The sequence below is a fragment of the Pseudophryne corroboree genome, chromosome 8, assembly GCF_028390025.1.
Source record: "Pseudophryne corroboree isolate aPseCor3 chromosome 8, aPseCor3.hap2, whole genome shotgun sequence".
NCBI classification, from domain to species: domain Eukaryota; kingdom Metazoa; phylum Chordata; class Amphibia; order Anura; family Myobatrachidae; genus Pseudophryne; species Pseudophryne corroboree.
In genome coordinates this window covers 375457020-375480320 of record NC_086451.1, presented here as the reverse complement: position 1 = coordinate 375480320, position 23301 = coordinate 375457020, and the positions used below count along the sequence as shown (strand labels likewise).

General features: G+C 45.5%; 1 long non-coding RNA gene across 2 annotated transcripts in view; it reads right to left on the bottom strand.

Moving 5' to 3' along the window:
• LOC134947825 (uncharacterized) overlaps window positions 1-20156 on the bottom strand; it is a 64279-nt gene extending 44123 nt beyond the window's left edge. The window contains exon 1 of one of the 2 annotated variants that reach the window (XR_010182801.1): window positions 20095-20156. This is a non-coding gene — a long non-coding RNA (uncharacterized LOC134947825). Of the gene's footprint in view, window positions 1-8878; window positions 9039-20094 lie in introns of those variants that run through there. The other variant, XR_010182802.1, reaches the window with a different exon arrangement.
• Between the last annotated feature and the right edge of the window lie 3145 nt (window positions 20157-23301).

Genomic DNA, 23301 nt, shown 5'->3' with positions numbered 1-23301 from the left:
TATCTGCTATTAAGGAATGCTGGTACTGATAGTTCTTTTATGCAAGCTCCGCCCAGCAGTGTGAAAGCTAATGTTAATGCATTTATTTGCTATTAAGGAATGCTGGTACTGATAGTTCTTTTATGCAAGCTTCGCCCAGACTGTGCTCTATTTAGTAACCAGCTTGCTTACCTGTCCCTGCATTATACCTGCTGAACTGTTCACACTGGTTGTACAAGACTGTGCTTTACTTAGTAACCAGCTTGCTTACCTGTCCCTGCATTATACCTGCTGAACTGTTCACACTGGTTGTACGAGACTGTGCTTTATTTAGTAACCAGCTTGCTTACCTGTCCCTGCATTATACCTGCTGTGAATCCTGTAAATTTTTGTTAAAATAATAAAATGGAGTTGGATCCTGTATTTATGTGTTTGTCATTGTGTCTGAGGGGTAAAGCAGGTATGCCACTCTGATCACCCGAACCTGATTCATATAATCACCCGCACAATTAGTTTAAGTTTCCGGCACCGTATTTGTGGGGGTGTTACACATGTAAAGCAGCAATACGTTTTAAGGCACAACCAACTTGATTTTGCATTAAAACTTATCACCGCTTTAAATCTAGCAGCTATTTCACATCAATTACGTCAATGCCGGCAAAACGCTGGCTATTACATTTGGGAATTAGTTGGAAATTAATTTTATTCTGTGTGATGCAGTTCAGCAACATTTAGAACATGGGTGGTCATTCCGAGTTGTTCGCTTGGTATTTTTCTTCGCATCGCAGCGATTTTACGCTAACTGCGCATGCGCAATGTCCGCACTGCGACTGCGCCAAGTAAATTTGCTATGCAGTTAGGTATTTTACTCACGGCTTTTTCTTCGTTCTGGTGATCGTAATGTGATTGACAGGAAGTGGGTGTTACTGGGCGGAAACTGGCCGTTTTATGGGTGTGTGCGAAAAAACGCGGGAGTGGCTGAAGAAACGGGGGAGTGTCTGGGCGAACGCTGGGTGTGTTTGTGACGTCAAACCAGGAACTAAACGGACTGAACTGATCGCAGATGCCGAGTAAGTCATTCTCTTCTGGAACCTCCACAGGACATTTGCATATACTACCTCATCGGCTCTGGTTATATAGATATTCAGAAGGACAATATCACTACAGAGGTGGGACGCCACCGGTCTGAGTGTATTACAGAGTAATCACTGCAGTGTTTATCACTTCCAAACCTACTAAACAGTAATGTTTCTGTTATTGCTTTCCTCCCCTTAAACACTGCAGAAATTGTTTTTCTTCCCCCAAACCTCAAACCCCCCCATTTTTTCTTTTAAACTTTTCACTATATTCCTATATGCATGCATCAGGTGAATTTAATACACCACTTTTTTGATTAAAGATACGTTTTAATTCCTAAAAGAATACATTGTGTAGGTCATCATTTCAATTGATATTTATATTAATAATATATCATTAACAACACTCATGACAGTTATTTGTGTACACATTTATTATGATAATTGACTCAGGCGCAGTTGTATATCTCCACTTTGTATACTTCTAGAAGTTTGGGGTTTTACCTCCTTTACAACCTTGCTGCCATAACAGATATCCAGACAAGCAGGGCGCTAGATACGAACCTTATCGACTCATTACATGCCACGCTGGCTTTGGGCCCCTTGACAGTGGTGGGCACCAGTGCAAGGCACCACTTGCACTGGTGGTAGTTCCGCCACTGTCCATTCTAAATGAGCCCCCAAGGGGTTTAAAGTGGGTAACCGAGCATTTTACTTACATTTGCCTATCTTACTACCTTTCTCCCAAATTTACACAAGATTTTACATTCATAGTCTAAAATGTCTACATATAAAACTCTCAATCAATATATGTTTTTTGGAAGAATCACTGCTATTAAAATTTTAAATTACTTACTGCTTTAATTTTTAAGACAAATGTTTTTGAATTGCATCATACATATATCTTGTTAGAGCATACCGTCATGTTAAATAGAGTTGAAAAAGGAAAACAAAATGCAGGGCTTTTGATTCAGAAGAGGAACTTTAGAATGCTAACCAACATAAACGATCTAATAATACTCCTCTCACACATACGGCAAAAACTTTTGCCTGCCTACGCCATCCTGAAACGATGATTAAAAAGTCAGAGGCGAAGCGGAAAGCTTTCCATGCCTACAGGACTGGTACACAGTAAGAGGAAACAGCTGCTAGACGGCGGTACGAGGTAGATGAATTACACTGAGTGCTGAGAAGCCCTATTTAGGGCACAACAGGGCTAATCACTGTTCTATGAATAGACCCCTAAGAATAAGACTTTATCGCTTTGAGAGAGTTACAGTAATGGAGCAGATGTATTAAGCCTGGTGATGTAATAAAGCAGTGATAAGTGGAAGGTGATAACACACCAGCCAATCAGCTCCTGTCATTTTTCAAACCAGTAATGATTAGACGGTGCATTATCACCTTCCACTTATCACTTCTTTATCACTTCTCCAGGCTTAATATATCTGCCCCAAAGTACCAACCAATCAGCTCCTGTCATTTTTCAAACACAACCTATAAAATAACAATTACAGATGTGTCCTCATACATCATTGTCACAGTCACGCCAAACAGCCCCTCTTGGGCAAATGCAACTAGGACGTACTAGGAGACTGTGCTGATTAAGCTGATATATAGCACTTGTATATCTGTATGCAAAAGAGTCTCTGAATCTGTATATGGGCCCTCATTCCGAGTTGATCGCTCGCAAGGCGAATTTAGCAGAGTTGCTCACGCTAAGCCGCCGCCTACTGGGAGTGTATCTTAGCATCTTAAAATTGCGAACGATGTATTCGCAATATTGCGATTACAAACTACTTAGCAGTTTCAGAGTAGCTCCACACTTACTCGGCATCTGCGATCAGTTCAGTGCTTGTCGTTCCTGGTTTGACGTCACAAACACACCCAGCGTTCGCCCAGACACTCCCCCGTTTCTCCGGCCACTCCTGCGTTTTTTCCGGAAACGGTAGCGTTTTTATCCACACGCCCCTAAAACGCTGTGTTTCCGCCCAGTAACACCCATTTCCTGTCAATCACACTATGATCGCCGGAGCGATGAAAAAGCCGTGAGTAAAAATACTATCTTCATAGCAAAATTACTTGGCGCAGTCGCAGTGCGAACATTGCGCATGCGTACTAAGCAGAAAAACGCTGCGATGCGAAGAAATTTACCGAGCGAACGACTCGGAATGAGGGCCATGAAGTGCTACAATGTAGCAGCAGCAGATTTTCTGCTCTGTATACAGACTCAGTCACACACAATATACAAGTGTCATATCAAATGAATCAGTACATTCTCCTTGTGTGTCCTAGGGGTTAATTCAGACCTGCAAATTTGTTAGCAGCTGGGCAAAACCGAGGGCCTAATTCAGAGTTGATCGCAGCAGCAAATTTGTTAGCAGTTGGGCAAAACCAAGGGCCTAATTCAGAGTTGATTGCAGCAGAAAATTTGTTAGCAGTTGGGCAAAACCATGGGGGTCATTCCGAGTTGATTGCTAGCTGCATTCATTCGCTGTGCAGCGATGAGGCAAAAAAACGGCACTTCTGCACATGCGTATGTGGCGCAACGCGCATGCGCGTCGTACTATTACAAAGAATGATGTAGTATCACACAAGGTCTAGCAAAGCTTTTCAATCGCACTGCTGGCCGCAGAGTGATTGACAGGAAGAGGGCGTTTCTGGGTGTCAACTGACCGTTTTCAGGTAGTGTTCGGAAAAACGCAGGCGTGGCTGGACGAACGCAGGGCGTGTTTGTGACGTCAAAACAGGAACTGAGTAGTCTGAAGGGATCGCAAGGGCTGAGTAGGTATTGAGCTACTCTAAAACTGCACAAGAAAAGTTTGCTGCCACTCTGCGATCCTTAGTTCGCAATTCTGCTCAGCTAAAATACACTCCCAGTGGGAGGCGGCATAGCGTTTGCACGGTTGCTAAAAACTGCTAGCGAGCGAACAACTCAGAATGACCACCCATGTGCACTGCATGGGGGGGGGGGGGGGCAGATATAACATTTGCAGAGAGAGTTAGATCTGGGTGGGTTATTTTGTTTCTGTGCAGAGTAAATACTGCCTGCTTTATTTTTACACTGCAATTTAGATTTCAGTTTGAACATACCCCACCCAAATCTAACTCTCTCTGCACATGTTATTTCTGCCCCCCCTGCACGGAACATGTTTTTTTGCCCAACTGCTAACAAATTTGTTGTTACAATCAGGTCTGAATTAACCCCTTAGTCACATCACGTTGTGACTAAAACGCATTTTTGCCAGCAGAAGACGACCAACACTAGCAGAGATGGATGGAACCTGGTGGCTCGCTCACGCCAGGAATCTCATGATACATGGCATATTCAGGCTTGATGTATGAGGACACATCTGTAGGAGATAAGTGGGTTGGTACTATCAAACTTTGATAAATCTTTCCATGTATTACTAATTTGGAGATAATATACAAGTAAATATCAAAGTGAGCTAAACACAAGTAAAATAGGATTTTAATTACCTACCGGTAAATCTTTTTCTCGTAGTTCATAAGGGATATTGGGGAAGCTAGTATGATGGGGTATAGATGGGGTCCAAAGGACCCGGTGCACTTTACAGTTTCTTCACTGGGTGTGCTGGCTCCTCCCTTCTATGCCCCCTCCCACAAGCAGTTAAAGGTAAAACAGTGTCCGAAGGAGAAATTACATATATCAGAGAAGGAAATATAATAACATTTATACACCAGCACACCACAAACATAACACAACCAGCAACAGCTGCTAACAACAACAGCAACAGCTGAACATAGAATAACCAGCAAAGGCATTTCAGTGGTTACCTGTTCAGCTGTTGATGTTGTTGGGAACAACAACAGCAACAGCTGAACAGGTAACCACAGAAATGACAACCTGTAGAAAAGTCAACGCACTGAGGCGGGCGCCCAATATCCCTTATGGACTACAAGAAAAGGATTTACCGGTAGGTAATTAAAATCCTATTTTCCCTAACATCCATAAGGGATATTGAGGAATCTAGTACGATGCGGACGTCCCAAAGCTTCCAGAACAGGTGGGAACTTGCGGAGACTGCTGCAGCACCGCTTGCCTAAACTGGGCATCCTCTTTGGCCAGTGTATCAAACCTGTAGAATTTAACAAAAGTGTTCTTCCCCGACCAGGTTGCAGCTCGGCATAGTTGCAAGGCCAATACTCCACGGGCAGCTGCCCAGGAAGAGCCCACTGATCTCGTAGAGTGGGCCTTCAGAGACTTAGGAACAGGTAAGGCTGTCGACACATAGGCCTGTTGGATAGTAAGCCTAAGCCAACGAGCAATGGACTGCTTAGAAGCAGGACAACCCTTTTTCTGCGCATTATAGAGCACGAACAAGGAATCTGTTTTTCTGATCTAAGCCGTTTGCTTGACATAGATCTTCAAGGCTCACACAGCATCCAATGCCTCTAGAGGGGCAGAGGAGTCAAAACTGGATGGCACCACAATAGACTGATTCAGATGAAACGCAGAGACAACCTATGGCAGGAATTGTTGTCGAGTCCGGAGCTTTGCTCTGTCATCGTGAAAGACCAAGTATGGACTTTTACACAATAAGGCCTCCAATTCTGAGACACGTCGAGCAGAAGTCAGGGCCAGTAACATCAACGTCTTCCACGTGAGGTACTTGTCTTCTACCCTCATCAGAGGTACAAACCAGGAGGACTGTAGAAAATCCAACACTACATTAAAATCCCAGGGTGCCGTAGGCGGCACAAAAGGAGGTTGTATGTGGAGTACCCGCTGCAAGAAGGTCTGAACTTCCGGCAGTAGTGCCAATTTCTTCTGGAAGAAAGTGGAGAGAGCTGAAATCTGGACCTTAATGGAACCCAGACGTAAGCCCTTATCCACACCAGCCTGCAGGAAACATAAGAAACATCCGAAGTGGAACTCTGCAGGTAAATACGTGCGTTCCTCACACCAGAAGACATATCTTCTCCAGATATGATGATAGTGTTTTGACGTCACAGGTTTCCTGGCCTGAACAATGGTAGCAATAACTTTTTTAGAAAGACCCCTGTGAGCTAGGATGTTCTGCTCAACCTACATGATGTCAAACACAGCCGCCGTAAGTCCGGGTAGACAAAACAGTCCTTGTTGAAGAAGATCTCTTCATAGTGGTAGAGGCCAAGGGTCTTCGATGGACATGTCCAGAAGATCCGCGTACCACACCATCCAAAGCCAATCCAGGGCAATCAGAATTTCCTGGACTCCTTGATTTCTGATTCGCACCCTTGGGAGCAACGGAATTGGAGGTAATAAGTAGACCAGCCGGTAAGGCCAAGGCAACGTCAGTGCGTTCACTGCCCTCACCTGAGGGTCCCTGGTTTGTGAGCAATACCAGTGAAGCTTCTTGTTGAGTCGAGAAGCCATCATGACGATTTGTGGGCAGCCCCACCAGTGGAAGATCTGTTGTTGCTGGTGGAGACCCCACTCTCCCGGGTAGAGATCCTGATGACTCAGGAAGTCTGCTTCCCTTTGTCCACTCACAGAAAAAAAGATTGCAGACATTGCTCTTGCATTTCTTTCTGCCCGAAGGAGTATCCTTGACACATCTCGCATACAGGATCTGCTTTTTGTCCCTCCTTGTTGATTCATGTACACCACTGCTGTGGCATTGTCCAACTGTACTTGGATCGCGTGATCTTTGAGCAGAAGAGAGGCCTGAAGCAGAGCATTGTAGATCGCCTGAAGTTCCAGAATGTTGATCGGAAGGAGACTTTCATGGGCTGACCACCTGCGCTGCAATTGCACCCCTTGGGTGACAGCTCCCCATCCTCTGAGACTCACATCTATCATGAGGAGGGTCCAATTTTGAATCCCGAAACTCCTGCCTTCTAGGAGATTGGAGGACTGCAGCCACCACAGGAGGGAAATCCTGGCCTGAGGTGATAACCAAATCATCCAGTGCATCTGCAGATGCAATCTGGACCACTTGCTCAGGAGATCCAACTGAAAAGTTCTGGAATGGAACCTCCCATATTGTGTCGCCTCGTATGAGGTGACCATTTTTCCCAACAATCTTATGCAAAGATGAATGGACACCCAAGTAGGTCGGAGCACCATGCGGACCAGCTCCTGAAGTGTTCTCGCCTTGTCCTCTGGAAGGAACACCTTCTGGGTCACAGTATCCAGCAACATCCCCAGGAACAGGAGCCACTGAGTTGGCTCCAGGTGGGACGTCTGTAAGTTGAGGATCTACCCATGGTGTGACAGAAGTTGGATAGTGTGCTTGATATGGAGCAATAAAAGCTCCCTGGATCTTGCCTTTATCAGAAGATCGTCCAGATAAGGGACCACATAGACCCCCTGGACCTGGAGTTGGAACATCATCTCCGCTATCACCTTCGAGAATACCCTCGGAGCTGTGGACAGGTCGAAGGGTTGGGCCTGGAACTGGTAGTGATTATCCAGCAGGGCAAACCTCAGGTACGCTTGATGAGGTGGCCAAATAAGAATATGATATCCAAGGAAACCATGAATTCCTGTTCTTCCAGGGCCGCGATCACTGCTTGCAAGGATTCCATTTTGAACTTGAAAATCTTTAGGTAAGGGTTCAAGGACTTGAGATTCAAAATGGATCGTACTGAACAGTCCAGTTTCAGTACCAAAACCAGGTTGGAGTAATAACCCTTGCCTCGTTGTGCTATAGGTACTGGAACAATGATGTTGGACTGGACCAACTTTAGGATGGCCTGTTGCAATGTAACTTGTGTATCCTCCAAAGTTGGTAAGCTTGATTTGAAAAATTGTTGGGGAGGAGAAGCATCGAACTCCAGCTTTTAGCCCTGAGAAATAAAATCCCTGACCCAGGTATCCTGGGAGGAACGCTCCCAGACATGCCTGAAGTGGTACAGTCATGCTCCCACCTCGACATCCCCTCGGGGCGGGTGGGCACCGTCATGCTGAGGCCTTAGCGGAAGCATAACTGGTGGTCTGTTCCTGAGAGCCTGTGCTTGCAGGTTTTCTGGACTTACCTCTGGTGCCTCGATTCGCACTAGATCGAAAGGACTGTACAGACGGCCCCGGGTAGGAGCGTCTCGCCGGCGGGGCCCCAGAGGAGAGAAACGTGGATTTCACAGCCATGACTTTGGAAATCCACATATCCAACTCGACCCCAAAGAGCCATTCCCTGGAAAAGGGGAGGGATTCCACACTGCACTTTGATTCTGAATACGCAATCCACTGATGCAACCATAAAGCCCTGCGTGCCGACACTGCCATGGCAGAGGACCTAGCATTAATATTACCCATTTCCTTGAGCGAGTCACACAGGATGCGTGAAGTGTCCTGAATGTGCTTAAGGAGGGTCACCATAGAGACCAGGGGCATAGCCCCAGAGAGGCCCTCCTGAATTTGAGTAGCCCATGAGTGAATTGCATGGGTCATCTAGCAACCTGCTATGACAGGTCTTTGTGATACACCTGCTACCATGTAAAAAGATTTTAGCGTAGTCTCTAATTTCCGGTCCAAAGGATCCTTTATAGTAAAGGAGACCCACCTTTATATCTGCTATGGCCTGTACTATGATGACTATCTTAATCTGATCCTGGAAATGTCAACCTTTTTTCACTTGCTAGCGTTGATACCTGAATTACATTATTTAGTGTACACAGCCATCAGTATATAATTTACCTCTGTACTCCAGATATGTGTATCAGTGACGTGCGGTGAGATCATTGACTGGAGAGGCACTGGCTTCTGGCTTTCTGCACTACATGCATGTGATTGCTATATTCACCCGGGTGGCTGTAGAGGATCGAGGGAGAGTTACCCAGTCACTTCCAACCCAGCCCAGCTGCCCTCCCTTTCTCACCTTGGTGGTCCTGTTCAGAAGTACCCTGTGCAGGGCCGCCCGGTCCAGGAGAGTGCAGGCGCCGGTGATGCTGCCATTTCTGCTGGCTGGGAGGGCGGAGGAGGAGGATGGATAGGGAAGAGTGCCGCTGCTGCTGCTGTCATGCTCTCGCCACCATCACCAGGCAAGTCAGGGGAAATGAGGAGGAAAAGGGAGCTTAATCATTGTAGTCACCACAGGACACTGTCAGCCAGGCAGCTCCAACATTAGTTAGTGTTCACTTATTAGAGCAGGGTGCTGATCAGTGGGAGGTCATACTTTCAGCATGCATGCATAGTATGTCACAGTGTAGGATCCCTAATTCATAGTATTCCACAGAGTAGGCCCGACAATTCATTATTTTAAAAAATTGGTTCAAGTTGAGAACATGGAAAAGCATAACTAACTGCTTCAGAAAATCTTTAAATTTGCTCAGAACTAGAGATGAGCGCCTGAAATTTTTCGGGTTTTGTGTTTTGGTTTTGGGTTCGGTTCCGCGGCCGTGTTTTGGGTTCGAACGCGTTTTGGCAAAACCTCACCGAATTTTTTTTGTCGGATTCGGGTGTGTTTTGGATTCGGGTGTTTTTTTCAAAAAACCCTAAAAAACAGCTTAAATCATAGAATTTGGGGGTCATTTTGATCCCATAGTATTATTAACCTCAATAACCATAATTTCCACTCATTTTCAGTCTATTCTGAATACCTCACACCTCACAATATTATTTTTAGTCCTAAAATTTGCACCAAGGTCGCTGTGTGAGTAAGATAAGCGACCCTAGTGGCCGACACAAACACCGGGCCCATCTAGGAGTGGCACTGCAGTGTCACGCAGGATGTCCCTTCCAAAAAACCCTCCCCAAACAGCACATGTTGCAAAGAAAAAAAGAGGCGCAATGAGGTAGCTGTGTGAGTAAGATTAGCGACCCTAGTGGCCGACACAAACACCGGGCCCATCTAGGAGTGGCACTGCAGTGTCACGCAGGATGGCCCTTCCAAAAAACCCTCCCCAAACAGCACATGACGCAAAGAAAAAAAGAGGCGCAATGAGGTAGCTGTGTGAGTAAGATTAGCGACCCTAGTGGCCGACACAAACACCGGGCCCATCTAGGAGTGGCACTGCAGTGTCACGCAGGATGTCCCTTCCAAAAAACCCTCCCCAAACAGCACATGACGCAAAGAAAAAAAGAGGCGCAATGAGGTAGCTGACTGTGTGAGTAAGATTAGCGACCCTAGTGGCCGACACAAACACCGGGCCCATTTAGGAGTGGCACTGCAGTGTCACGCAGGATGTCCCTTCCAAAAAACCCTCCCCAATCAGCACATGATGCAAAGAAAAAGAAAAGAAAAAAGAGGTGCAAGATGGAATTGTCCTTGGGCCCTCCCACCCACCCTTATGTTGTATAAACAAAACAGGACATGCACACTTTAACCAACCCATCATTTCAGTGACAGGGTCTGCCACACGACTGTGACTGATATGACGGGTTGGTTTGGACCCCCCCCCAAAAAAGAAGCAATCAATCTCTCCTTGCACAAACTGGCTCTACAGAGGCAAGATGTCCACCTCATCATCACCCTCCGATATATCACCGTGTACATCCCCCTCCTCACAGATTATCAATTCGTCCCCACTGGAATCCACCATCTCAGCTCCCTGTGTACTTTGTGGAGGCAATTGCTGCTGGTCAATGTCTCCGCGGAGGAATTGATTATAATTCATTTTAATGAACATCATCTTCTCCACATTTTCTGGATGTAACCTCGTACGCCGATTGCTGACAAGGTGAGCGGCGGCACTAAACACTCTTTCGGAGTACACACTTGTGGGAGGGCAACTTAGGTAGAATAAAGCCAGTTTGTGCAAGGGCCTCCAAATTGCCTCTTTTTCCTGCCAGTATAAGTACGGACTGTGTGACGTGCCTACTTGGATGCGGTCACTCATATAATCCTCCACCATTCTATCAATGTTGAGAGAATCATATGCAGTGACAGTAGACGACATGTCCGTAATCGTTGTCAGGTCCTTCAGTCCGGACCAGATGTCAGCATCAGCAGTCGCTCCAGACTGCCCTGCATCACCGCCAGCGGGTGGGCTCGGAATTCTGAGCCTTTTCCTCGCACCCCCAGTTGCGGGAGAATGTGAAGGAGGAGATGTTGACAGGTCGCGTTCCGCTTGACTTGACAATTTTGTCACCAGCAGGTCTTTCAACCCCAGCAGACTTGTGTCTGCCGGAAAGAGAGATCCAAGGTAGGCTTTAAATCTAGGATCGAGCACGGTGGCCAAAATGTAGTGCTCTGATTTCAACAGATTGACCACCCGTGAATCCTTGTTAAGCGAATTAAGGGCTCCATCCACAAGTCCCACATGCCTAGCGGAATCGCTCCGTGTTAGCTCCTCCTTCAATGTCTCCAGCTTCTTCTGCAAAAGCCTGATGAGGGGAATGACCTGACTCAGGCTGGCAGTGTCTGAACTGACTTCACGTGTGGCAAGTTCAAAGGGCATCAGAACCTTGCACAACGTTGAAATCATTCTCCACTGCGCTTGAGACAGGTGCATTCCACCTACTATATCGTGCTCAATTGTATAGGCTTGAATGGCCTTTTGCTGCTCCTCCAACCTCTGAAGCATATAGAGGGTTGAATTCCACCTCGTTACCACTTCTTGCTTCAGATGATGGCAGGGCAGGTTCAGTAGTTTTTGGTGGTGCTCCAGTCTTCTGTACGTGGTGCCTGTACGCCGAAAGTGTCCCGCAATTCTTCTGGCCACCGACAGCATCTCTTGCACGCCCCTGTCGTTTTTTAAAAAATTCTGCACCACCAAATTCAAGGTATGTGCAAAACATGGGACGTGCTGGAATTTGCCCATATTTAATGCACACACAATATTGCTGGCGTTGTCCGATGCCACAAATCCACAGGAGAGTCCAATTGGGGTAAGCCATTCCGCGATGATCTTCCTCAGTTGCCGTAAGAGGTTTTCAGCTGTGTGCGTATTCTGGAAAGCGGTGATACAAAGCGTAGCCTGCCTAGGAAAGAGTTGGCGTTTGCGAGATGCTGCTACTGGTGCCGCCGCTGCTGTTCTTGCGGCGGGAGTCCATACATCTACCCAGTGGGCTGTCACAGTCATATAGTCCTGACCCTGCCCTGCTCCACTTGTCCACATGTCCGTGGTTAAGTGGACATTGGGTACAACTGCATTTTTTAGGACACTGGTGAGTCTTTTTCTGACGTCCGTGTACATTCTCGGTATCGCCTGCCTACAGAAGTGGAACCTAGATGGTATTTGGTAACGGGGGCACACTGCCTCAATAAATTGTCTAGTTCCCTGTGAACTAACGGCGGATACCGGACGCACGTCTAACACCAACATAGTTGTCAAGGCCTCAGTTATCCGCTTTGCAGCAGGATGACTGCTGTGATATTTCATCTTCCTCGCAAAGGACTGTTGGACAGTCAATTGCTTACTGGAAGTAGTACAAGTGGGCTTACGACTTCCCCTCTGGGATGACCATCGACTCCCAGCAGCAACAACAGCAGCGCCAGCAGCAGTAGGCGTTACACGCAAGGATGCATTGGAGGAATCCCAGGCAGGAGAGGACTCGTCAGAATTGCCAGTGACATGGCCTGCAGGACTATTGGCATTCCTGGGGAAGGAGGAAATTGACACTGAGGGAGTTGGTGGGGTGGTTTGCGTGAGCTTGGTTACAAGAGGAAGGGATTTACTGGTCAGTGGACTGCTTCCGCTGTCGCCCAAAGTTTTTGAACTTGTCACTGACTTATTATGAATGCGCTGCAGGTGACGTATAAGGGAGGATGTTCCGAGGTGGTTAACGTCCTTACCCCTACTTATTACAGCTTGACAAAGGCAACACACGGCTTGACACCTGTTGTCCGCTTTTCTGTTGAAATACCTCCACACTGAAGAGCTGATTTTTTTGGTATTTTCACCAGGCATGTCAACGGCCATATTCCTCCCACGGACAACAGGTGTCTCACCGGGTGCCTGACTTAAACAAACCACCTCACCATCAGAATCCTCCTGGTCAATTTCCTCCCCAGCGCCAGCAACACCCATATCCTCCTCATCCTGGTGTACTTCAACATCTTCATCTTCAATCTGACTATCAGGAACTGGACTGCGGGTGCTCCTTCCAGCACTTGCAGGGGGCGTGCAAATGGTGGAAGGCGCATGCTCTTCACGTCCAGTGTTGGGAAGGTCAGGCATCGCAACCGACACAATTGGACTCTCCTTGTGGATTTGGGATTTCGAAGAACGCACAGTTCTTTGCGGTGCTTTTGCCAGCTTGAGTCTTTTCAGTTTTCTAGCGAGAGGCTGAGTGCTTCCATCCTCATGTGAAGCTGAACCACTAGCCATGAACATAGGCCAGGGCCTCAGCCGTTCCTTGCCACTCCGTGTGGTAAATGGCATATTGGCAAGTTTACGCTTCTCCTCCGACAATTTTATTTTAGGTTTTGGAGTCCTTTTTTTACTGATATTTGGTGTTTTGGATTTGACATGCTCTGTACTATGACATTGGGCATCGGCCTTGGCAGACGACGTTGCTGGCATTTCATCGTCTCGGCCATGACTAGTGGCAGCAGCTTCAGCACGAGGTGGAAGTGGATCTTGATCTTTCCCTAATTTTGGAACCTCAACATTTTTGTTCTCCATATTTTAATAGGCACAACTAAAAGGCACCTCAGGTAAACAATGGAGATGGATACTAGTATACAATTATGGACTGCCTGCCGAGTGCAGACACAGAGGTAGCCACAGCCGTGAACTACCGTACTGTACTGTGTCTGCTGCTAATATAGACTGGTTGATAAAGAGATGTCTATGTAACTATGTATGTATAAAGAAGAAAGAAAAAAAAACCACGGTTAGGTGGTATACAATTATGGACGGACTGCCTGCCGAGTGCAGACACAGAGGTAGCCACAGCCGTGAACTACCGTACTGTACTGTGTCTGCTGCTAATAATATAGACTGGTTGATAAAGAGATGTCGTAGTAGTATGTATGTATAAAGAAGAAAGAAAAAAAAACCACGGTTAGGTGGTATACAATTATGGACGGACTGCCTGCCGAGTGCAGACACAGAGGTAGCCACAGCCGTGAACTACCGTACTGTACTGTGTCTGCTGCTAATATAGACTGGTTGATAAAGAGATGTCTATGTAACTATGTATGTATAAAGAAGAAAGAAAAAAAAACCACGGTTAGGTGGTATACAATTATGGACGGACTGCCTGCCGAGTGCAGACACAGAGGTAGCCACAGCCGTGAACTACCGTACTGTACTGTGTCTGCTGCTAATATAGACTGGTTGATAAAGAGATGTCTATGTAACTATGTATGTATAAAGAAGAAAGAAAAAAAAACCACGGTTAGGTGGTATACAATTATGGACGGACTGCCTGCCGAGTGCAGACACAGAGGTAGCCACAGCCGTGAACTACCGTACTGTACTGTGTCTGCTGCTAATATAGACTGGTTGATAAAGAGATGTCGTAGTAGTATGTATGTATAAAGAAGAAAAAAAAACCACGGTTAGGTGGTATACAATTATGGACGGACTGCTTGCCGAGTGCAGACACAGAGGTAGCCACAGCCGTGAACTACCGTACTGTGTCTGCTGCGACTGGATGATAAATGATATAAAAAATATATATATATCACTACTGCAGCCGGACAGGTATATATTATATATTATATAATGACGGACCTGCTGGACACTGTCTGTCAGCAGAATGAGTTTTATTTTTATAGAATAAAAAAAAAAAAAACACACAAGTGAAGTCACACGACGAGTGTTTAACTTTTTCAGGCAATCACAATATAAGTATACTACTAACTATACTGGTGGTCAGTGTGGTCAGGTCACTGGTCAGTCACACTGGCAGTGGCACTCCTGCAGCAAAAGTGTGCACTGTTTAATTTTAATATAATATTATGTACTCCTGGCTCCTGCTATAACCTATAACTGGCACTGCAGTGCTCCCCAGTCTCCCCCACAATTATAAGCTGTGTGAGCTGAGCAGTCAGACAGATATATAATATATATAGATGATGCAGCACACTGGGCTGAGCCTGAGCAGTGCACACAGATATGGTATGTGACCGAGTCACTGTGTGTATCGCTTTTTTCAGGCAGAGAACGGATATATTAAATAAACTGCACTGTCTGGTGGTCACTCACTATATAATATTATGTACTCCTGGCTCCTGCTATAACCTATAACTGGCACTGCAGTGCTCCCCAGTCTCCCCCACAATTATAAGCTGTGTGAGCTGAGCAGTCAGACAGATATATAATATATATAGATGATGCAGCACACTGGGCTGAGCCTGAGCAGTGCACACAGATATGGTATGTGACTGAGTCACTGTGTGTATCGCTTTTTTCAGGCAGAGAACGGATATATTAAATAAACTGCACTGTCTGGTGGTCACTCACTATATAATATTATGTACTCCTGGCTCCTGCTATAACCTATAACTGGCACTGCAGTGCTCCCCAGTCTCCCCCACAATTATAAGCTGTGTGAGCTGAGCAGTCAGACAGATATATAATATATATAGATGATGCAGCACACTGGGCTGAGCCTGAGCAGTGCACATAGATATGGTATGTGACTGAGTCACTGTGTGTATCGCTTTTTTCAGGCAGAGAACGGATATATTAAATAAACTGCACTGTCTGGTGGTCACTCACTAGTAAACTCTCTGCACTCTCTACACTTCTACAGTACTCCTCCTAGTCCTAAACTCCAGTAAATCTCTCTCTCTTATAATCTAAATGGAGAGGACGCCAGCCACTTCCTCTCCCTATCAATCTCAATGCACGTGTGAAAATGGCGGCGACGCGCGGCTCCTTATATAGAATCCGAGTCTCGCGATAGAATCCGAGCCTCGCGAGAATCCGACAGCGTCATGATGACGTTCGGGCGCGCTCGGGTTAACCGAGCAAGGCGGGAAGATCCGAGTCGCTCGGACCCGTGAAAAAAAACATGAAGTTCGGGCGGGTTCGGATTCAGAGAAACCGAACCCGCTCATCTCTACTCAGAACATTTGCTCGCCACGCTTAGGACACGGTGGCTCGCTCCACTCCATTTGTAACAGGTTACTATTCCCATTAGATGTTCACGTGGATAGTGAAACTGATAGCCCAGGGGTCCCATGTTCTATACTTGAGCCAAAAGATTTAATGCTGAAACCATCATGTACCCAGCATAGTGGCTGCACCGTGAGTGCAGGGTACATATGGCCAGGGATTGGGCTTCACTGTATATGTATACTGGGGGGGGGGGGCTGCAATATACATGTGCCCATTTGTGAGGCTGCATGGTAGAAGCACTATACATGTGCCCAGTGTTGTGTGGCACACTGGTATCTATTGGCATTTTCAAGGGAACACATCCATATACACCACACATAGGTGGTCATTCCGAGTTGTTCGCTCGCTGCTATTTTTAGCAGAATTGCTAATCGGCTAATATCCGGCAAGTTCTGCGCATGCGGTTGTACTGCAGGGCGCACGCGCTAAGCAATTTTACACAAAACTATGCTATTTTACTCACGGCAAACAAAGTTTTTCAGTCGCTCTGTTGATCAGAGAATGATTGACAGGAAGTGGGTGTTTCTGGGTGGTAACTGAGCGTTTTCTGGGAGTGTGCTAAAAAACGCAGGCGTGCCAGCAGAAAACGCAGGACTGCTGTAGAAACGGGGAGTGGCTGGCTGGACGCTGGGCATGTTTGTGACGTCAAACCAGGAACTAAACGGACTGAGGTGATCGCAATCTAGGAGTAGGTCTGGAGCTACTAAGAAACTGCAAGGAAATACTTAATAGCAGAATTGCTAATCTTTCATTAGCAATTCTGCTATGCTAAGATACACTCCCAGAGAGCAGCAGCTTTGTGTTTGCATTTCTGCTAAAAGTAGCTAGCAAGCGAACAACTCGGAATGAGGGCCATAGTATCACTCTAGTGGCTTGATTCAGAGTTGTACGCTATTGCTGACACAAGGACATGGCTGGGTAATACCGTACAGCTCATATGCAAATGCAGCAGGAGGCGTCTGGTGTAAATAGACACCTCCTGACTGCTTCTGTGATCCGCTGGTGCATCTCAAAATGCACCATTGGATCACTCTGCGTAACCTCAGGTCCGCAGCAGAGGTCCGTAAATCTGCATTGCTAGTCGCAGACACTGACCTAGGCACGTTTACAAAATGGAGGCAACATGCTTCCAATTTGAGGAACAGACCCGTCGCCACCCCAAACACCCTTAGCCTGTCAATCAGGACCCAAGACCCATTCTACACATGCACAGTGTCCCCACTATCGGACTTGTACGCTACCCTTTGGGTTAGTGTACAAGTCTAAATTAGGCCCAATAGTCACAATAAACATTACACACAGTATTATAATTAACCCTGCTTGCGAATACTGGCCACTAGGACCCATATAATGGACCAGCTCATCCCACAATAATCTCTGGGAGCTGTCATTTTAGGACTCTGTCCAAGCACAGTACATGATGCCAGCAGTACAGACCTTGGGGGGTATCCATTTAGAGGTGAAACAACATCGGATGTGAAAAACTGCTGTTTCTTGCACTTTTTTCTGATGTTTCACCAATATTTTTTTTACAAGCTATCCAATTTGGATCGCCCGTAAAAAAAAATAGCTTTCCTTCCAAAAACATACATGTTCAGTAAAACCCTTGTGTTTTGGGTTGAAAGTGGGTCTGTTTCCAGTGATTTGGTTTTTCCTTCCGCATCCGCTCTCCCCGGGACTCAACATCAGTTCCACAGCGCTGCTCTCGCACTGCTGCATCGTCCTTGTGCTATAGGACATGGTAGCAACATCAACTCCCTTGCGGTGAGCCTATTCCTATTGGGTGGAGCGGTGAAATACATCGCAGGCTAGGAAGTTGTAGGAATACTCCTCCAGGTGGATATCTTATTTATTTTCAAGCACGTTGACATTCATTTTTGAGAGGAGCACATTAATGCAGGGAGATCTGAATATTTCCTTCTCCAATAACACCTACTATAGATATCTGAGTGTGCACATATTCTGGGACTTTGTATTCCATTGTTACATAGGAGTATCTGGACATTACAACAAAATGTATATTGGGACTCTCTTGCCTTTTAGCTTATCAACTGTGTTGCTTAACAGAGTGATTGTCAGTAGGTTGGTATGTGGTTCTGTTTATATAGTGCAACAGTGTTGCCTGCACACCATTTTTAATGTTACAATAAATTGTTTTTATGTATGGTACTATATTTTGTGCTCTCTTATATAGTTTGCTTTCTATATTATAACAGTACAGAAAAACACTGAAAAACTGCAGCTCGTGACGGAAAACCAGGACTAATAGGATAGCCCTGAGCAATATCATTACCTGCGGTATACCCACTATATGATATCTCCCATAAACATTTCTCTACTCTCGCCAGGACCACTGTACTCTCACTGCGGCGCATTGCCCAAACTCCCTCTATTACCGCTAGGATGTGACAGCGCTGCTTTCCCTGCACACCCATACCTTGAGGTCTGCTCTCATAACGTAGAGACGCTCCTCCTCAACCACCCCTGCTGTCAGTACGTCCCACCAGCTGCTGCTCTTTGTGGTAACAAAGACTGTCTTCTTGGACCAAATGATACATGAGCTGGAGTCACTTGGTCCTGGGCACCTCCAGAGTCTGCACAAGAGTCTGTGTAGCCCAGCCCAGCCCCCTTCTCTCTTCCCATGTACAGGCTGCAGTGCCGACTTGTGAGGGGACGGACGGCGGGTCCACACCAGCAATATTGAGTGGGATAGCCAAAGATCTTACTCATGCTAAAGTGTGCAACCCGCGCTCCTGAGGGCTGGGCTGTGGATGGACACCCGGCACCTTGCGCCGCCTTGTCCCAGTCTTTAGTGGCTTACTCCTGGGGAAGAGTGCAGGTACAGGGCGCATATTGGCATTCAAAAATGGGCAAGGAGTAGCATAGTGCACTGTTTCTCCGCCATCCGACAGGTCACGCCGCATCTTCCCCCAGCCACGTATGTGTGATTGGTTAGTGGATCCAGCACTGGATCCACTGTCCAATCACATGTGCCTCGCTGACAGTGGCATTCTCTGATGAGGGCTGAAAGTCCGTTCCTGTCAACGAGGCACTTGTATATGTGCAGCTTTCAGTGTTTTTTTTAATGGGCTTTAACAGCCCCCTGATTTGCCCCGCCCCCTGATTTTTTTCCATTCCCATTATCAATGGGAGGCACCACTATCGGTGCCTCCCAAGATAATTTAATGTATTAAAATGATTAGAATAAAATAAAGAGGATATATATGACACAGAATGTGTCATAAATATCCTCTTTGTATTATTTTAATCATTAATGATAGGGAAGGCACTGCCTACCCTGACTGCACATCTCTGATGTGTCTCTCCTGCACCAGCACCCTGCAAAGAATAAGCCTCTACTACTGCATACACAAGGGCTGGGCTCAACCAAGTGCTGATAAGCAGGCAGGGCCGGATCTAGACCTTGTGGCACCCAGGGTGAAAAAATAGGGGCGTGGCTTCATGGGGAAGGGGCGTGGTCAGTTATGCCCCCTGTAGCTGTGCTCTCAGTAGTTGTGCCCCCAGTACTGTGCCCCCTGTAGCTGTGCCCCCAGTAGTATTGCCCCCAGTACTGTGCCCCCTGTAGAGTTGTGCCCCCAGTAGTATTGCCCCCAGTACTGTGCCCCCTGTAGAGTTGTGTCCCCTGGATGCACCGCTTACAAAAAAAAAATGAATACTCACAATCCCCGCTCCTGCTTATTATTGCAGAATAAAAATCCACTATATATGTCATTTGAATACATTATCCATGATTTATCCATGAGTCCAGAGTAACCTTTGTCTCCCTCTAACATTGCCATATTAACATCAACATTCTACTTCGCTAACTAATGTGTTGTCACACACACCGTGACAGCAGTTAGCTTCAGACCTGAAATGTGCTCAGGAGCTGCTACGTAGAGTTGAATACAGGTTTTGCTAATAGTTAATCATTATGCTACTAGTATTTTCTTTAAAGTTTTATATATTTATAATAATAATAATAATAATAATAATAATAATAATAATAATAATAATAATAAAAAAGTAACAGTATCACAAATGTCTGAATGGATCAATAATAAAGGTAGTACTATACCTCTTTCCAGGAGGATTAGTCTCTCACTGAGATGTAACAGCCTGGGGTTACTAGTAAGTACTATTATGCAGCATGACATCATAATGCTGATTTAGCCAAGTAAGGACAACCACTAGTTACTAATCACAGTAGCCCCAAGCAGAATGTGAGATCTGTAACAGGGCTCAAATGTGTCCCTGACATCATGACATTGGGGGTAATTCCAAGTTGATCGCAGCAGGAAATTTTTTAGCAGTTGGGCAAAACCATGTGCACTGCAGGGGAGGCAGATGTAACATGTGCAGAGAGAGAGAGATCTGGTTGTGGTGAGTTAAATCTGCAATCTAAATTGCAGTGTAAAAATAAAGCAGCCAGTATTTACCCTGCACAGAAACAAAATAACCCACCCAAATCTAACTCTCTTTGCAAATTTTATATCTGCCCCCCCTCCCCCCCACCTGCAGTGCACATGGTTTTGCCCAACTGCTAAAAAATATCCTGCTGCAATCAACTTGGAATTACCCCCATTGTGAGGATGACATCATTATTTCATGCAGAGGAGAAGGCAGGGCCAGCAGCATCGGTAAGTGCAGCGCTTACTGGAGCGTCCTCCTGAGGATGCTCCGATCAGTTATACAGGTTGCAAGATGCCTGTTTGTAATGCCTAAAGGACGCTTTAGCGGCACTGCAACAGAGATTCTGGCTGCTAACCAGAAGCAAGGGCCATGGGGCACCGGTGGTACACAACTGCAGGATGGTAACTGAACCATGCCATCTAAATAGTATAAACTTAATTATGGGAACGCATTGGCCGATTTATTATCCGTTCAAGTGAGTGGCCGATATATCGTGAGCCTGTCAGCGGATGTGTACCACCAATATGTCTGTGAAAGTCATCATTCACAGACATATCGGACCAGCTATATATATGGTTTATATAATTTTAGTAATCAGTGTTTGTATGCACTTGATTCGATTGGGTTCTATTAGCTGGATATTTTATTGTTTATACATGTGTATTATAATAGTGTGTTAAATAATATTTTGTCACACTATATATGTGGTTGGAAACCTGTAGGGGACTTCACTATATAGTACATTAGTAAACACTTTATACTAATGAGCATGAGCACACGGATGCTGTGTATACAGCATCTCTTAAAAACATATACAGTATATTCTTGTTGTTTACACAGATTGTTTACATGTTGTCATGATGATGTTTCCTGGAGTGCATCCCATCGTCACGGGGATGCGATTGATGTCACTTCCAGATCTGGAAGTTGCCGCAACCAGAAGTGCGGCATCCGGCGCCTGCAATGGCGAGGGGGAGGCTCCATGGACGGAGACACTGCTTGTAAGGTATAAATATTTTGTTATTTGCACTGTGTGGTTATCCTGATGAAGGGGGTTAAACCCCGAAATGTTGAGAAAAGATTAAAAGCACGTTTGTTTTACTGCTATCCCGGGGTGCCACTGTTTTCTGGAAAGTACACTGTGGGAGTGCTGTCCCCTATATGAGGACACCCAGGCAATACACAAAGTATGGTGGTGAGTGCCAGATACTCGCATGAACTATATATATATATATATGTATATATATATATATATAAACACACACAGATATATATACATCTGGCTGTGTGTTCGGATGGCCAGCCGACCACCCATACACTTGCTGAAGGGACCACCGGTGACTGACATTTCAACTGGGAGGGCACATTTAAATGCCCGCCCAATTGTGCCGTCAGGCACGACACATCAGACGGACAATTGGTAAGTGTGTATGCACTTACCAATTGTCAGGTACTGTAGGTCGTCGGATCGGCCGATCCGCCAGCCAGGTGTGTACCCACCTTAACTCTCACTCTACGACATTCCTTCACAGATTTCAATGTTTGTGCATTACATGTTATTGATTTACAAACTAACTACAATACTAGGACTAAACAGTTCTACTAGTAGCTCTGTAGGTTTTCCTGGTCCCACAGCTTCCTTATGGATCCCTAAGCAATGACAGTTTTTCTTATTATTTGACATATAAAGTTTACCTTCCAACATATATATCAGTCAATGAGGGACACTTCAGATGATAAAAGTTGCATAGTGTAATGAAGAGAGATGGTCTTTGTTTCTCAGGATACCTTTGCAAACAATAAAACACAGCTACTAAAAGCATAGATGGTGAAGTGAATGGCACTAATGTGGGGAAAAATATTAATATGGAGATGTAACTTTCACTGGTTTTACTAAACGTCAGCAAACAAGTATTTACTTTAGATCAGTATACAGTATGTTAGGGTGGTCTCCCTGCCTAACATTGCCATCACACAGTTATTAATATATCTAGATGATACAGTATATTTATTTATTACCAGTTATTTATATAGTGCACACATATTCCGCAGCGCTATACAGAGAGCTGGTGAACAAGTCCCTGTATGGGATTCTCCAGTTATGCTTCTGTCCAATGCTACATCTGTTATGACTGAAAACACTGCAAGTAGAAATGGAGTATTATTAAAACAGAATCTATATGGCACAGAAAGCACTGATTATCAGTTCTGAAAAATAATACTATTACCAGGCATATATTAGAACCTGGTGCTCTCCATTCCCTACAGGTTTTATGAAATGTCTCTGAATTTTCAAGTCAGGTTCTTAACTCAGATGAAGGCATGATCTATAAGCCAAAGCGTCTCATCTATGTGTTAAACTAAATGCAAGATTGCAGGTTCCAGTACTTTCTTTTGATGTTCCACAAGTAAAATTTGCAGCACTCAGTTAGGGGGAGGGGCTTGCGATGATGGGGTATGGAACTGGTCTCTTTCACTGCTGCCAACAGAGGAAAGAAGGGGTGGGATCAAATTCAATGACTCAAATGACAGCTGGCTCATCAGTTAATATATTATTCAACCCAACGCATGGTTTTACCTTTAATAAAATTGCTTTTGTCAAGTTGTTTGTTGTTATCACCTAATTTTGCACATTTTTATGGGAAAGTACATGGCTAAATGAGTTGGTGTGCTCTCTTTTGGCCTCTAGAATACACTATTCCATATACAGTATCACTCACCTGTGCTGGACTCTTGACAGAAATCCACCTGTCCTGTTTCCTTCTCACTCATCTCCTTATTACCAAGAAAAGTAATATTGAAACTGTCTTCGCATGGGCCTATGACTAGAATAGAATTATCAAACATGTTCCTTCCACTCAGGATAACAAAA